General features: G+C 40.5%; 1 protein-coding gene and 1 pseudogene across 1 annotated transcript in view; one reads left to right on the forward strand and one right to left on the reverse strand.

The window, feature by feature from the left end:
• The first annotated feature begins 2481 nt into the window (after window positions 1-2481).
• Window positions 2482-14787, forward strand: part of LOC102468151 (interferon-induced very large GTPase 1) — a 22823-nt gene continuing 10517 nt past the window's right edge. Inside the window, exon 1 of the mRNA XM_014587667.2 lies at window positions 2482-2628. The gene's annotated coding sequence lies outside the window, so the exon portion shown is untranslated. The remainder of the gene's footprint in view (window positions 2629-14787) is intronic.
• Window positions 12084-12738, reverse strand: LOC102471534 (histone H2A.Z pseudogene; annotated as a pseudogene).

Here is a 14787-nt window from a genome sequence, read left to right on the forward strand (position 1 = left end):
TGAAAAGTGCTAATAAAGAGAACAATGGAATTCTCTTTTTCTTGCTATAAACTCATAGTACATTTTGGTAAATTTTTACACATTTTTAAGAGGTTAGTTCATCCCACTCTAGCACTGAAAATCTCCAACTTAGCTAATATCATTTAGACCCTTTGTTGATTTTCAAACTAACTTTTGTAGAAAAACAGACAGTGCTAATTCTAGTTCAAAGGACTTTCCACAGGAAACAGAAACAAACAAGTGTGATCAGCACAAGGAAAATGCTTCTCCCTTCACCCCTAAATGACTTGAGAAACAGCACAGTAAAAGCAGGTAAAGCACTTTCCTTGAAGTAACTATTGTTGTCTGTCGCTTCTCCCAAGTTTTTTCTCTACCTGATTTCTGCCATGCTCATTGCCATGTGCTCACTCCACCCTCACCACCAAGCAAATTTGTTGCACCACCCATCTGGCCCTGGAATCTTAAGCTGTCCTCCTCACACTCAAGACCTAAGTAAACACAGCTAGTAACTATTGGATCCTTGGCTTGCATGTATAGAAACACATGCGCTTGTACACACAGATCAACCTTCATCTTCTATTTCAATACTTTTTAAACCCAGGAATCACAATATGATAGAAATAAACTACCTTTGTTAAAAACTTGTTACATAATTAAACTTATTTGTGGGATACATTTTTTTCAGTACATGACTACAATGAATAAAGATCAAATCACATTAATTAGCACATCCATCATCTCATTTGTCATTACTTTGTGTTGGAACTGTTCAAAATTCTCTGTCTTGACCAGTTTGGAATAGACAATAGAGTATGTGTAGGGTCATAAGAAAATGGATATGCAAGGATTAATAAAAATAGTCTAAGCTGAACCTTACTTAAGGACATAAATTTGCTCAAGGTTAAGGGCCCAAGGTAAAGAAGAGCTTTTACAAGTGGGGAAAGAAGCATTCCAAAACCCCTTCTGAAACCACCTCCTGTAAGCAATCACCTGTGCTTGAGACATGCTCTGTACTCCTGAGGAAACGACCAGCACTCCCATCCAGACCAGAGCCTGCTGAATTTGTCCTCATCCTCCCCTGGGAAGGAGGCCCTCCCCACCAAAAGGCATGAACTTAAGGCACTTGCTTTAGTTTCACACTGGATACTTTCTCCAGAACTCTCCCGGCCACCCCCTGCCATGCTCTAAGTGCTAATAAACTTAACTTCTGCTCATGCTCACATTTCTGCCTCTAATCAATACTTTTTTTTTTTTCTAAGAGAAGTTTTTGCTATCGGGCACGTGTACTTGCCAGAAAGACAGAGAGAGACAGAGAGACAGAAAGCCACAAATCACCCCCCAGGGGGGATGGCCATGCCGCAATCCCTTCTCCATTCTCCTCTCAGGATCTTGGGCAGGCACACACATGTGCCTGGCGTGAGTTTTAAGTCACTGGGTCTGGGACTCGAACCACAGTTGACTACATGGGAGTCCAGCGACATAGCCATTACGCTAACTGCTGGTCCACCTAATCAATTCTTTTACCACCTGCACACCAGCCCTACTGCCCCACTGTAGAGTACTGTTAATTATAGATACTATATATACTACATAGCAGAAGAACTTATTCTGTTGCCGGCTAAAATCAGGCAGCCATTTCTGTGAATAATCTAGAGGTGAAGCAAAGAGGGAGAAATGGAGTTTATTTAGCTGTGTTGGAGCACAGGGAGTGGCCGAGAGCTAATGAGCTCACAGCCAACTCTCCGAACAGAATTTCCAGCCCATTTTATATTGTTACTCTTCTCGTTTGCCTATCTTATCTTCATGGTTTTCCCAAAATTATTCTGTGCACCTTTTCCTTTCATATGACATTTATGATCCTGTTTCTGTTCTAATGGCAACACTGAATCTGTTAACTCCATGCATGACTTGTGACATACATGGATAGATCAAGGGAAGTTACAACATATTTCTTTAAGCTATACTGTCTAACAAAACAATCTAAACATCTGTGAGTAATTTTTATGTTAAATTATAACATCATTACAATTTTTCCAATTTAACCTGTTACATTGTGTCCCTTAAGCAAACATTCTATCTTGTAAGATTTCTCCTCTGGGCTTCACCCAGTGCATTCTAGAGACCCATTGTCTAGACCAAGTGCTTTAAGTGTCTTCTTCTAAGCAAACAGGCTTATGTAGGACACTACCTGTTGTAGTAGTTACAGATTACATTAGTTACAGAAGCTATAAGCACCAGTTAACCTTTAACATATAAGAAAGAGGAAAAAGGTAAAGCTGAAAACACAGTTAAAAAATTCTTTCTCCCGGTTACAATTCCTTTTATTTAACTTTCACATTATATGTATACATTATCCAGCACCACTCAAAAATCCCAGTCCCCTAAACAGCCTTCCTCATAATCAGCAAAATTAAAAAATAACAACGTATTACACAAAAACAAAAGTGAAACCAGTTTTTGACTTCCTGCTCTGAAGAAAAATGCAGTCCCCTCTCTTACTCACACAGAGAGCCTGACCTGGACTGGAACTGTGAGCCGGCAGCCTACCCAGCTCAGAAAAGGAAACTGCTCTCTACACAGATATCTCTGGAGGAACCCAAAGATGGGAGTTTGTCCACAACGACTCAGGTAGGTGGTGAAGGAAATGGGAAATGATAAACAGAGATACAAGATTAGACCCAAAGCCTAAGAGAGAAATGGAAATTGATGGAAACAGTCAAAGGAAACAGACAGAAACACAGAGATTAAGGCCAGCTAAGAACAAATACGAACTTGGTTTCCTCGTTGCACTAAAAAATAACTATAAACCTAGAAGAAGAGAGAGCACAGAATATAAACAGACAAGAAACAAGTTAGGAGTTTGTATTATCACATAAAAACAAATTTTGACTTAAATAAAGAGAGATTTTATTCAAAAGGATTAATGTAACACTGGGAAGGGATATTGTAATAGGGAGGACAATCCAAGCAAAAGAGTTCCAAGCAACTCAAGATGAGGCAAAAAGGGATTTTTTTTCTTTTTAAGAATTATTTATTTACTTATATTTATTGTCATTTTAATTTTGCCATAGGGCACACATGCCCATGAGAGAGAGAGAAAGTGAGAAAGCAAGCTGCCAGTCCAGGACTTGGTCAGCACTCGGGCATGGTGGAGTCCAGTGCCTCAACTACCAGGTCACCCTCTGGCCCCAGGGACTTTCTTTTATGGTGAAAGGTGGAACGTGTTTTCCTTGAGGCCAGCAGGTTTTTAGAAAGGCCCTTTAAGTGAGAACTTATATCCTTACTCAGAAGGAGTGGAGGTAAAGTTCGGGAATCTGAAGGAAGGAGATGTTTAAATCTGTCGTTTGGTCAAGAGAGCAGATACTGTGTTCCTGTTGAACAGTGGGGTGAACAGTTCAGTGCATCTTTTTTAAGGGAAAGAATGAAGAGTGTAAAGTACATGTGTCTGGCCTGGTATGAGTGAAAAATAGGAAGTGTGATTCTTATCTAAGTCCTGTGAGGAAGGGTGGTTGTTTGCAGTATGCCTTTTTAAAGAACACAAAATGGCAGGTAGATTAACCACTGATGTTTTCTAGAAACAATTGAAATTTTAATGTTGTTAACCTAACTCATGATTACCAACTGCTCCTGTGAGCACAGGAAAGAGCTACTAACTTAACCAGTAAGATCAATAAGATCAATGACAGACTTCACAAATAAAGAGAAGCTTGAGCTGAAGCAGAAGTTTAGAGCCCAGGAAGACAAAGCCTGGACGGGCTCCAGTAGCTAACGGTACTGAGTCAAGGAATGAGCCGAGACAGAGGGAAGACTGAGGAAGAGCGCAGTGTGGCTCCTGAGGGAACAGTGCACTCTCACAGGTGATAAGAAAGGAACGAGTAGATAGGGCGGGAATCATAAATCAGTTGTTGCCAGATTATGAATCAGAGTCAATTAGTATCGATTGTATTATAAATTGTAGCAGAGGTTTCAAGATTTTGTACAGAAGAAAGGAAATGATTTAAATATAATTTTCAGGATGTAATATGAAGAGGGACTACAAGGGGGAAAGAAAAAGATTCAGCACTTATTTCAACAGAGCAGTTAACAAAGTAGGGTAAACTCAGGGCTAGGCAGTGGCGGCAAGGTAAAAGCTGACCCTCTGTGAAGCTCTATCACACAGAAAGGTTTCCTGCTCAAGTGCAGAGACCGCCCTGGGTTTTCTGGGCATATCTCTGCCACGAGCTGGGGCTGGCAGAAGGCTGTGGGTAGAGCGTGACCCCAAAAGCAGGTGGGAGTGCCGTCTCTCTCTTTCTAAGCACACACCTCTTCCTGTTTTCCTCTCTTTCTCTTTCAAAAAAAAATTTCCCTCCCTCTTTGTGTGTCTCTCTGTTCATGGAAGAAGTAAAATAAAATAAATAAATAAATAAATAAACATAACAAACTAATTCCCATAGAAAGTACAGCTACAGGCAAAGAACTAGGTAAAATAATATTCCAAGACATAAAAGTTGATCACTCACCATTTCTCTAATAAAACTAGATAGATTTCCCTATTGGAAATGTTCCTGGAAGAAAACTTGGCTAAATCAGGGCTGGCAGGTGGCATGGTGGTTAAGGGAGTTGGATTCCCACATGGCTGACCGTGGTTTGAGTCCTGGACCTAGCAGCTTGCTTTCTCACTCTCCTCCTCTTTCTCTCTCTCTCACACTCTGTCCCTCCCTGGCCAAATTAAAATTAAATAAGTAAATAAAGTTGAATTTAAAAAATTTTTAAAAAAGAAAATTTGGCTACATGATTAGAGCTGGGAATCTAGGGTGAATTTCTAATTACGCAAGTCCAAGTGCCGAGTCCTAGGGGAGTCCAAGGGAACAGTGAGATGTAGGCTAGCAGGCAGAGGCTAAGAGACAAGCTAAAATTTGGTAGAAATCAGAACAGTCCATAAGAGCCTAACACATCCCATGAGCAACAGCTGAGTCACGAGTCCTCAAAGACATGTTCTCCAACCACGTAAGCGACACTAGCCTCACATCACAATCTACGCATTGCCTGCTGCTTTTCTTCTTAGCTGATGGTGCAGCAGACATGCAGCACTCTGTGTTGCTGGACCCACATTAGAAGGTTTTGGGTTCACATCCAGAGAGCTCCCTAAACGTGCCAGGTGTTTTATGTGACCAGTGATTTTGGTGGTCTAAGGGTAGGAACAGATCATGATGTAGAAACTGCATTAGGGATGCCTCCCTCTCCTCTTTCTCTAAAGAAAAGTTTTTCAAAATGTGAAGGTTTTAAAATATTATGAGTTTTCTGGTTTTTTTTTTTTTTTGCTTTTTTGTGTTTTTTTTGTTTTGTTTTTTTTTTTTAACTTGTGCATATATTTATACCTTCACGGTCTGCATCCCCTAAATGTCCACTTTCAAAGGACAGGCTCTAATCTGTCTTCTTCCTTACTCACTCCCAGTACCTACATTTCCCACCACACTGAAAGCCCTCAATAACTATGTGTGCAATAAATTCTGGAATTTTTAGCATGTATTTCAGAACCTCTAATCCATGTTGTTTGTGTGATAAGACTCTTTTAAAAGAACTTCATCGGGGCCAGCAGATGGCGTGTCAGTCCTGGACCTGACAGCTTGCTTTCTCACTTTCTCTCTCTCTATGTCTCTCTCACTCTCTCCTTCTCTGGTCAAATTAAAGTAAATACATAAAGTTAAATAAAGAGTAATTCTTTAAAAAAAAAAAAAGGAACATTATCATGGTGGGTAAAGAAAGGATAGTCCACAAAGAAATGTCACTAAAATGAGTAGGATTAAAGTGATAGACTTGGTGATTCTAGTATGAATATCAGATTTATAGAAAACTTTTTTTTTTTTTAGAAAAAGATAAAGGCAGAAGACAAAATCATGAAAAATGGATGAGGCATTTCAGTAATTCATTTTATCAACAAACATTCTTGACCTAGATATGCTAATTTCAAACTTGTTTGGGGAGTCTAGTGGTAAGGAAAATATAAAAAAGGCAAAAACTTACAGTGGAGCAGCATCTAAACTGAATTTAAATAGAATGGAAAGACTTGAGCATGTTTTCTGTCCAAAGTAAAGCAAGCATGAAGTAAGATCTCAAGATTATATATATATATATATATTTTTTTTTTTTGGAAAAGTTTTCGCTATAGGGCGCGTGCGCTCACCAGACAGACAGAGACAGAGAGACAGAAAGGGAGAAATAACCCCCCGGGGGGATGGCCACACCGCAATCCCTTCTCCTCTGTCCTCCTCTCAGGATCTTGGGCACGCATGCACACGTGCCCAGCGTGAGTTTTAAGCCACTGGGTCCAGGACACAAACCGCGGTCGACTATGTGGGAGTTCAGCAATATAGCCAGTATAGTAACTGCTGGTCCTGATCTCAAGATATTTTAACTTAAACCTAAAATATACAAAACAATACCCAAGGGGAGGTATCTAGAAGCAGTCTATAAAGAGCAGCAATTAGTATTGCAGAACTTAGGGACATTCTTCAGTGGGGCTAGAAGGAAGAACAGAGGATGGATATTATAGTTTAAATAGGATAGTAAAGATATTTGAAAATGACAAAGATCTAACCAGATGCCTTCCCTATTCTCAAATTAGAAAGTGAGGTCACTAAAGGTGATAAAAGCCTCAACTAGTGCTTTGGATATTATAGACCATTTCTGCACCCAAGCCTCCTCTCATGTTGCTGGATTGCAGGTTCAAGGGACCCTCTCGGATCTTTTCTTTTCTTTTTTAATTTTATAATTTCTTTTTTCCCACTTCTTTATTTTATTTTATAATTTCTTACACTTAATTGTTGTGTATTTTTGTTGGGTACAATGTTTTTTCAAAGCATGCATGCAGCATGTTATAATCATATTAGAGATCATACCATGCTCATCATTTTCAACAAAGAGCGTTTCATTATGTTGTGCGCTATTGACAAGCTTGTCTACTTTCCCCACTCCTTTTGAACATAGTATTGGAAGTATTGGCACAAAAGTTTTTCATCTTTTCCCTGTTCTGTATGATGTTAGCTGTAGGTTTGTCATATGTCTTTTATTGTGTTGAGAAATGTCCCTCCCAGTAACTCTTTTGTTAAGAGAATTAATCACAAAATAATGTTGTATTTTATCAATTTTTTTCTGTAGCTATTGATATGATCATATGCTTTTATTATTCCTTCTGTTAATATGATGTATTACATCTGTTGTTCTGTGTATGTTGAACCACTTTTGTTTCCCTAGGATAAAGCCTACTTGATCATGGTATATATCCTTGTTTTTTTTGGTTGTTGTTGTTTACCCCCCCCCCAAGAGAAAAAAGAAAGTTTATTGAGAGAAAGAGCACCTGGGGATCTGGACTCGGAGGTGCTTCAGCCCACCCTACCAAGGAGACATGTACTTACATGGGGGTGGGGGGAGGGGCAGGGTCACAAGAACGCCAGGTACTTGGATTAGCTCTTCACCACTGGGACCTTATCAGCCCATCTAGGGGCCTCAGTTCCCAGTAAGGGAGTGTTCTGGCCAGAAGATTCTGGCCAAAGGTCACTGAAACCATTTCCTTATTTCTGACAGGAAATTACCTAAAGGCCAATCAGAGGCCTTTATCATTTATAAAAAATCATTTCCAGCCTTTATCTTTTATTTAAAAAAAAAAAAAAAGATGGAGTAAGAGAGGGACAAGGAATTATGGGTGATGGTCAGTCTTTTAGGGGGATGGGGTGCAGTGTGGGTCCTCTGGAGGAGGGTGTGAATATTGTACCCTCTGGAGCAGCAAAACGTTTTCATCCTGTTTTGGGGCCAATTGTTGGATAGTGTCTCAGATGATGTGGTTTAGCATTTTTAGGAGTGGAGGTCCTGCAGAAACTCAGAGCAGAGTTACAGTGGGGCAGCCAGGGGAAGGGTAAAAGCAGCATTCTTCTTCTAGAAAGAGGCAGAGACCCCCTTTTTCTGCTTTGAGAGGGTCTAGGCCTCTTTGATTTTGGAGAGTTACTGTGGCCATGAAGCCTAATTGGTCTTGAATCTGTAAGAGGCCTTGGGATATTTTGTCGAGGCTTTGTTGAACAGAGGAAAAAGTCCTAGAGTAGTGAAGAGATGTAGACCAAGGTGCATATTCCAGTCCAGTTAGCAGGTAAATATAGGTAAGTAGAGGAACCATAGTAAAACAAAACAAAACAAACAAACAAAAAAAACAAGCTGGTATTAAAAAGGCAGGCTGAAATATGAGAAGAGAGTAGGTGTCTCAGGACTTTATTTCTGCCTCCCGTTCTCATTTTTTTAAACTCCTAGGGTGTTTTTCAAAGTAGCCCTGGTGAAAGATTGGGTAAGTGGTGGGTTTTGTGAAGTAGCACTTCCTCTAAATGTAAGTATGAAGCCAATTTTTACAAGAATATCTCAATTTAACAGAGAGCAAAGGAAATCTGGCATAGCAAAGAAACTATGAGAGACAAAGCAAGGTTTCTGTGAAGTGGCAGTTTGAGAATCATCTGGTGGTTCTAACCATTAGGCAATCTGAAGGAGGTCTTTGAAGGTCACTTCTGATCCTTGTATGAGTTTTTGGAGCTTTTTGTGAATATTGAGAACTGATTAGAATAAAAATTTGCCTTTTTTGTTTTTGTTTTTGGAGAGATTTTTTTCTATACTTTGCATTTGCTCACTAGAGAGAGAGAGAGAGAGAGAGAGAGAGAGAACAAGAAAGCACCCTCCAGAATGGATTCCGCAGTAGGAATCCAGCAATGCAACCATTATGTCATCTGTTGGTCCCCATTATCTCCACAAATTCCATTTGATTCTTTTGTAAGGTGTCTGTGTCTTTATGGAGCTCCTCCTTCATGTCATGGAATGATTTTCTCATCTCCAGGAACTAATTGCCCACTTTCTCTTACAACCCATTGAGTTTTATTAAAATGAATATTCTGAATTTCTTTTCTGATATTTCTGAGATATCTTGGGTTTCATCCATTGTTGATGAGACATTATGTTCCTTTGGGAGAAAGATGTCTTCTTGTTTATTTTTATATTTCTGTGTCTCTGTATTGATTTTTCAGCATCTGATGGAGTACTCATTCTTTCCTAATTTTTGGAGTAGATTCTGTAATGCCAGGCAGGGAAGAACAGCCCTAGGATCCAAGTGTTGCCTTGGTAAGGTGGTTCAAGAGGGGTTGGAAGTCAGGCATACTTTCTAGATCAGAGCAGAGCAATTAAAATCTGTGCTTAAGACTAGGTTGTGGAGCAGCTCTTCAGACCAACTTGGAACCATCACAAGGTAGTCCAGAGGATCTAAGCCTATCTATGCAACCTTAGACCCAAGTCCCATGTGGCCTGCATGGAACACCTGAGAGCAGAGCTTTTTTTAAGGCCTGACAGTGGCCCTGGGAGGTGACTGGAGGGAAGGGTGACAATGCAACTTCCAGGCCTGGGTGTGTTACTGGCAAGGTGCTCCAGGAGGAGCCAGGAGTCATCTGTACCCTTTAGATTTAAACCAGGATTATGTTCCTGCCTCTAGTTTCTGTCACCAGGTGACCCTCTAGACCTGAATAGAGCCCTGGTTAAGATCATCCAGAAGGGGACAGATGCAAGTCTCTATGAGATACTAGAAACAAGCCTTGCATGTCTTGCATGGGACACCCAGAGGCAGAGTGATCCTCTGTGCCTGGATGAGGCACAGGAAAATTGTCAATAAGGGGCAAGAGGGAAACCTATCTGTGAGGCCCTCACTAGAGACTGCAACTCTAATGCCTGGGCATTCAGGGAGGCTGCTTGTATTTGAGCAGATTTCCACAAGAAGTTAGTTTGAAGTTAGATCCTTGATTATGCACTCAAGGATCAGGAGGTAGTCTGGGGTTGTGCTCTGTTTCTTCCACTCTGACCTGGACAGGGGATCACTGGGACCTTCCTCCCTGTCAGGTGCTCCTCCTCCTTCCTTTACCTGCACTGACAGAACAGGAACGTCCAAAAGTGCTGCACTGTGGATGGTGTCAGCTGGGGCAGGTAGCCATTCCCCTGGACGTGAGTTTGATGGTAGGGACATGCTGGTCTGTCAGACATGGGGTGGTGACCAAATTCTTTGGTCTCTGTTGGGATGGGCATGCTCTCTTTTGATTCCTCTGCTCCTTCTGGGCTAAGGAGTCTTGATTGTAAATGGAGCCCCACTTACTTATCAGCTCACAATTGGTGCAGCTCTCTTTCAGGTTTGGGGTGGGGGTGGGGGTGGAGTGGAAGGGCCAATTTTTTTTTCCAGACATTGTATACTTGGCACTTCCATGCAGTGTGTGTTAGCTCTGTGTCAGTTTTGTTGTTCTGTGGGTGGAGAGTGTTGGAATTCACAGTGGGAGTCTGGGGTTCAAAGATTCAGAGGAGAGTTCCTCTCATTTTCTCCCCAGAGAAGAGGGTTATATGTGTGTGTGTGGGGGGGGGACGCGTGAGGGGCAGGGATTCCTAGAGAGCCACACCAGCTTCAGATAATTGATTCCCTTTATGTTTCCAAGTAGAAATTATGTGGACTAGAAGTTCCTATCATCTCTTTTTTGTACTTCATCAGTCTTGTCTTGCTCCCCTCTCTGCTGGGGCCATACACGGTGGCAGCAACAGCCCAGCTCCCTGCAGGCTGCAGAGGTGGTGATGACTGGCTCTCCTCACAGGCAGTGGCCATATTCCTTCTGACTTAACAGCAATTTCTCAGGTCTCACTGTGGCTGAAGGTTCGGCTGGGCAAGGCAGTTGTGAGAGGCAGTGTAGCTCTAATACAAAAGCAACAAAATCTCAGAATGAATTTTGGAGGAGACAGATATTCAAACTGTAAGACCAGTCACATCTCTGATGGGACCACAGCCTCAGCCAACTCTTAGATTACAATCTGTGAGACTGGAAAACAGAGAACATAGCAACACTAGTGCTTGGACTTCTGCCCTACTAGATAGATGAGATCATAGATGAATGCGGATTTAAGCTACACAATGTGTGCTTACTTGTTACAGCAATAAAAGGCTAAGATAAGTTGCTCATCTCAAGGGGAAACAGTTTTAATAATCTTCATTTTAAAATAAAAAGAAAATCTTGGGAGAATAAGTGGCTAACCCAAGAGCACACAAGTGATAAAAAGTAGACAATAAATAAACTCTAAATCTAGCTTTTCTCTTATTGCATTGTGCACTCTCACAGGGAAGAAATCATGATTGTCCCTGCAACTGCCAATCCAAACCATAGTTCTCACTTTCCTTGTCCATGATGGGTGAAGCTATTTGAAAACAGCTTTCTTGTTTGCCTTTCACCTTTGAGGATAACATTCCTTTATGAATGATCAACATTTTATGGTTTCTGATTTAGGTTAGATAAGGTGCATCCTTGTAAGACCCAGAAGTCTTAAAGGAAAAAGAGGTGACACTCACTTTCAAAAATCACTTTATCAAAATTAACATATACTCTGTCTCCAACAGTGAAAAAAAAAGAACCTAATAAGGAAATGCTTGACTTCTGTGTGTGAGTATCTATTTTCAAAATCTGGGTCTATTTAGTCTTCTCTGTCCTTTCATCAATTAAATTTTCTCAAAATTCTCATCTTTTATTAAACATAAGCTTGCAGAGTTGTTTGTTCTTCAATACATTTGGGGGAAGCACTGGGAGAGGGTGGAATATGACCTTTATTGAGTTTACCCAATAAAGAGTGGATATAATGTCTGTGGAAAATCAAGTGTTTGTTACTATAACTTCTACATCACAATTAAAAATCCAGATTTTTTACAATAGTCAACCAATCAAAACCCACTACTTTGGAATTGATAGCTGTTTTGAAGCCACAGTAACACTTAAATATGGTTGAGACTCAAATGCAGAAATTTGGTAGGTTGAAAAGCTAATTAAACTTTTGGGACCAGCAGTTGGTGTAATGGTTATGTCGTTGGACTCTTGCGTAGTTGACTGTGGTTTGAGTCTCGGACCTGGTGGCTTAAACTCACACCAGGCATGTGTGCGTGCTTGCCCAAGATCCCAAAAGGAGAATAGAGAAGTGATTGCAGTGTGGCCATCATCCCTGGGGGGTGATTTTTCGCTTTCTGTGTCTCTGTCTCTCTCTGTCTTTCTGATGAGCACACACACCCTATAGCAAAAACCTCTCCAAAAGAAAGAAAAAGAAAAAAGAAAAAAAAGAAGAAAAGCTAATTGATTACTTTCAACTTGTTCAAACAGAATAACAAAAAGGCAAAACTGTGTTTTTTACAAAGATACAGTCCACTGGAATCACCAACACTGGATAGCTGTTAGAGTATTTAGAGTCTTGAGATAATACAGAATCCGGGCATCCTTAAGACAGTCTTCTGTTGTCCTTTCTTCCCAATCAGACATTTGTGAATGTGTGGAATGACACCACCACCAGAAATTGTAGCCTTGAGGAGAGAGACCAATTCCTCATCCCCATGAATAGCAAGTTGCAAGTGATGAGGGGTAATATGCTTTACCGTTATGCCTTTTGATCCATTTCCTGCCAGTTCAGGTACCACTGCAGTGAGGTACTCCAGGATCACAGTGTTGTACACAGCAGTAGTCACACCCACACATTCATGGCTGGTCATCCTAAATTTCAGGTGTCAATGAATGCTGCCCATTGGGAACTGGAAACCAGCTTTCTGCAAGTAGGAAACTGCCTTTGTCTTTATCTTTCCTAGCCCTTCCCAGCCTTACTGCCAGCCATTTCTAATGTTGCTGCAGCTCACAAAAGCAAGACAGCAAAAGGGCTTGTTAAACACACAGCGAGATACCACCACTTACTCTTTCAACACATGGTGATTCAGTGATTTGAAGTGCCCTTCAATACATTTTTTAAAAGAGGTTTTTGCCTTAGGGTGTGTGTGCTGCTGGAGAATGAAAAAGACAGAGACAGTGAGAGGGAAAGTGAGAAATCATCCCTTAGAGGTGATGGACTTGCTGCAGTCCCTTCTCCTCTATTTTCCTCCTGGAGACTTGGACACACACATACATCCACCTGGCGTGATTTTGAAGCCACCAGTCCAGTGACCGTAGCTTGCCATGTGGGATTTCAGTGATATAACTGCTACACCATCTGCTCATCCTGCCTTCCATGAGAGAGAGAGAGAGAGCTCTTTGCTAAAGGATGTGTGTGTTCTCTGTAGAGACAGAGAGACAGAAATTGAGAAATCACCCATCAAGGGAATAACCATGCTACAATCCCTTTTCCTCCATTCTCCTCTTGGGATTTTGGGCACTCACACACATGCATGTGGGGTGAGTTTCAAGCCACTGGATCTGGGACTTAAACCATAGTCAACTGCATGGGAGTTCAGTGACATAACCATTACTCCATCTGCTGGTCCCAACAACACTTATTCCTTCTTTTGCCATAGGGTGGGTACTACCATGCCCTTATTCCTTCTTTTTTAAATCTTGGCCATTCTGACAGGGGTAAGGTGGAATCTCATTGTGGCTTTGATTTGCATGTCTTCTGTGGTAAGGGATATTGAACATTTTATCATATGCTTTTCAGCTGTTCATATATTTTCTTTGGACAGCTGTGTGTTCAGCCCATTTGCCCATCTTTTAATTGAACTGAATATTTTTTGTGGGTAAGCTGCTCAAGTTCCTTGTATATTTTGGTTATCAGTACCTTATCTGAGGGAAGAGTTTGTAAATATGTTCTCCCATTCAAAGAGTAATATCTTTATTCTAATTATTGTTTCATTTGCAGTGCAGAAGCTTTTTAACATGATATAATCCCACTTGTCTATTTTTAGGATTATCGCCTGTTCTTTGGGGCTTTTATTTAAGAAGTCTTTGCTTACTCTGATGCCTCCACATTTCCCTGTGTTTTCCACTAGTAGTTATATAGTTTGATATTTTGTGTTTAGATCTTTGATTTATTTTGAGTTTATTTTTGTTAAGGGTGAGATATAGGGGTCCAGTTTAATTTTTCTGCAGGTGGACATACAGTTTTTCCAGTACCATTAGCTGAAGAGATTTTCTTTTCCTCATTGGATCGTCTTATGTCCATTGTCAATAATCAGTTGGCTGTATATTTTAGGGTTATTTCTGCAGCCTCGTTTCTGTTCTATTGGTCTATGTGCCTATTTTTGTGCCAATATCATGCTGTTTTGATAATCACTGCTTTGTGATATATTTTGGGGTGAGGGAGTGAGAAGCCTTCTACTCCCTTTACAGGGTCTTTTATAATTCCAGACAAATATTATGATTGTTTTTCTAAATCTGTAAAGAATATCATTGGTAATCTGATTGGGTAGGCATTTAATTTGTAGATTAATTTGGATAGAATTGACATTTTGATTATATTAAGTCTTCCAATCCAGGGACATGGGATATAGACACACTATCTCTGGTGTCTACAATTGTCTTCCATTCCTTTCCCACCCACATTGTATTGATCACACAATTGCCTACATAATCTAACTACTTTCAATGGTGAGTTCACTCATTACTATTAAGAAAACCAGTTTTAACTTAAATCAATGAATTATCAAGGAACTTTGCTTAAAGCCAGGATACAGGTTAGGATTCTGTTCAAATGGTAGGTGCATGAACCTATCAGTCTCATGTACTTTTATCTTCTGTTCTGGTTCAATTTTCCTGATTAAATTCTGGGATATAATATTCAACTCCAGACATTGTCCCTACAATTAAGTTGGCCACTTTCTTAGTTTTTGAACTCTTCTTTCCGTATCCGTATTTAATTTTCCTGATTCAGCACACCCTTGAGAACTTCTTGGAGATCTGGTCTGGTGCTGGTAAATTCTTTCAGGTTTTGTTTATCTGAGAATGTTCTTGTCTTTTCTTCCCA

Source organism: Tupaia chinensis, unplaced genomic scaffold (assembly GCF_000334495.1).
Source record: "Tupaia chinensis unplaced genomic scaffold, TupChi_1.0 Scaffold000230_1, whole genome shotgun sequence".
Classification (NCBI taxonomy): domain Eukaryota; kingdom Metazoa; phylum Chordata; class Mammalia; order Scandentia; family Tupaiidae; genus Tupaia; species Tupaia belangeri.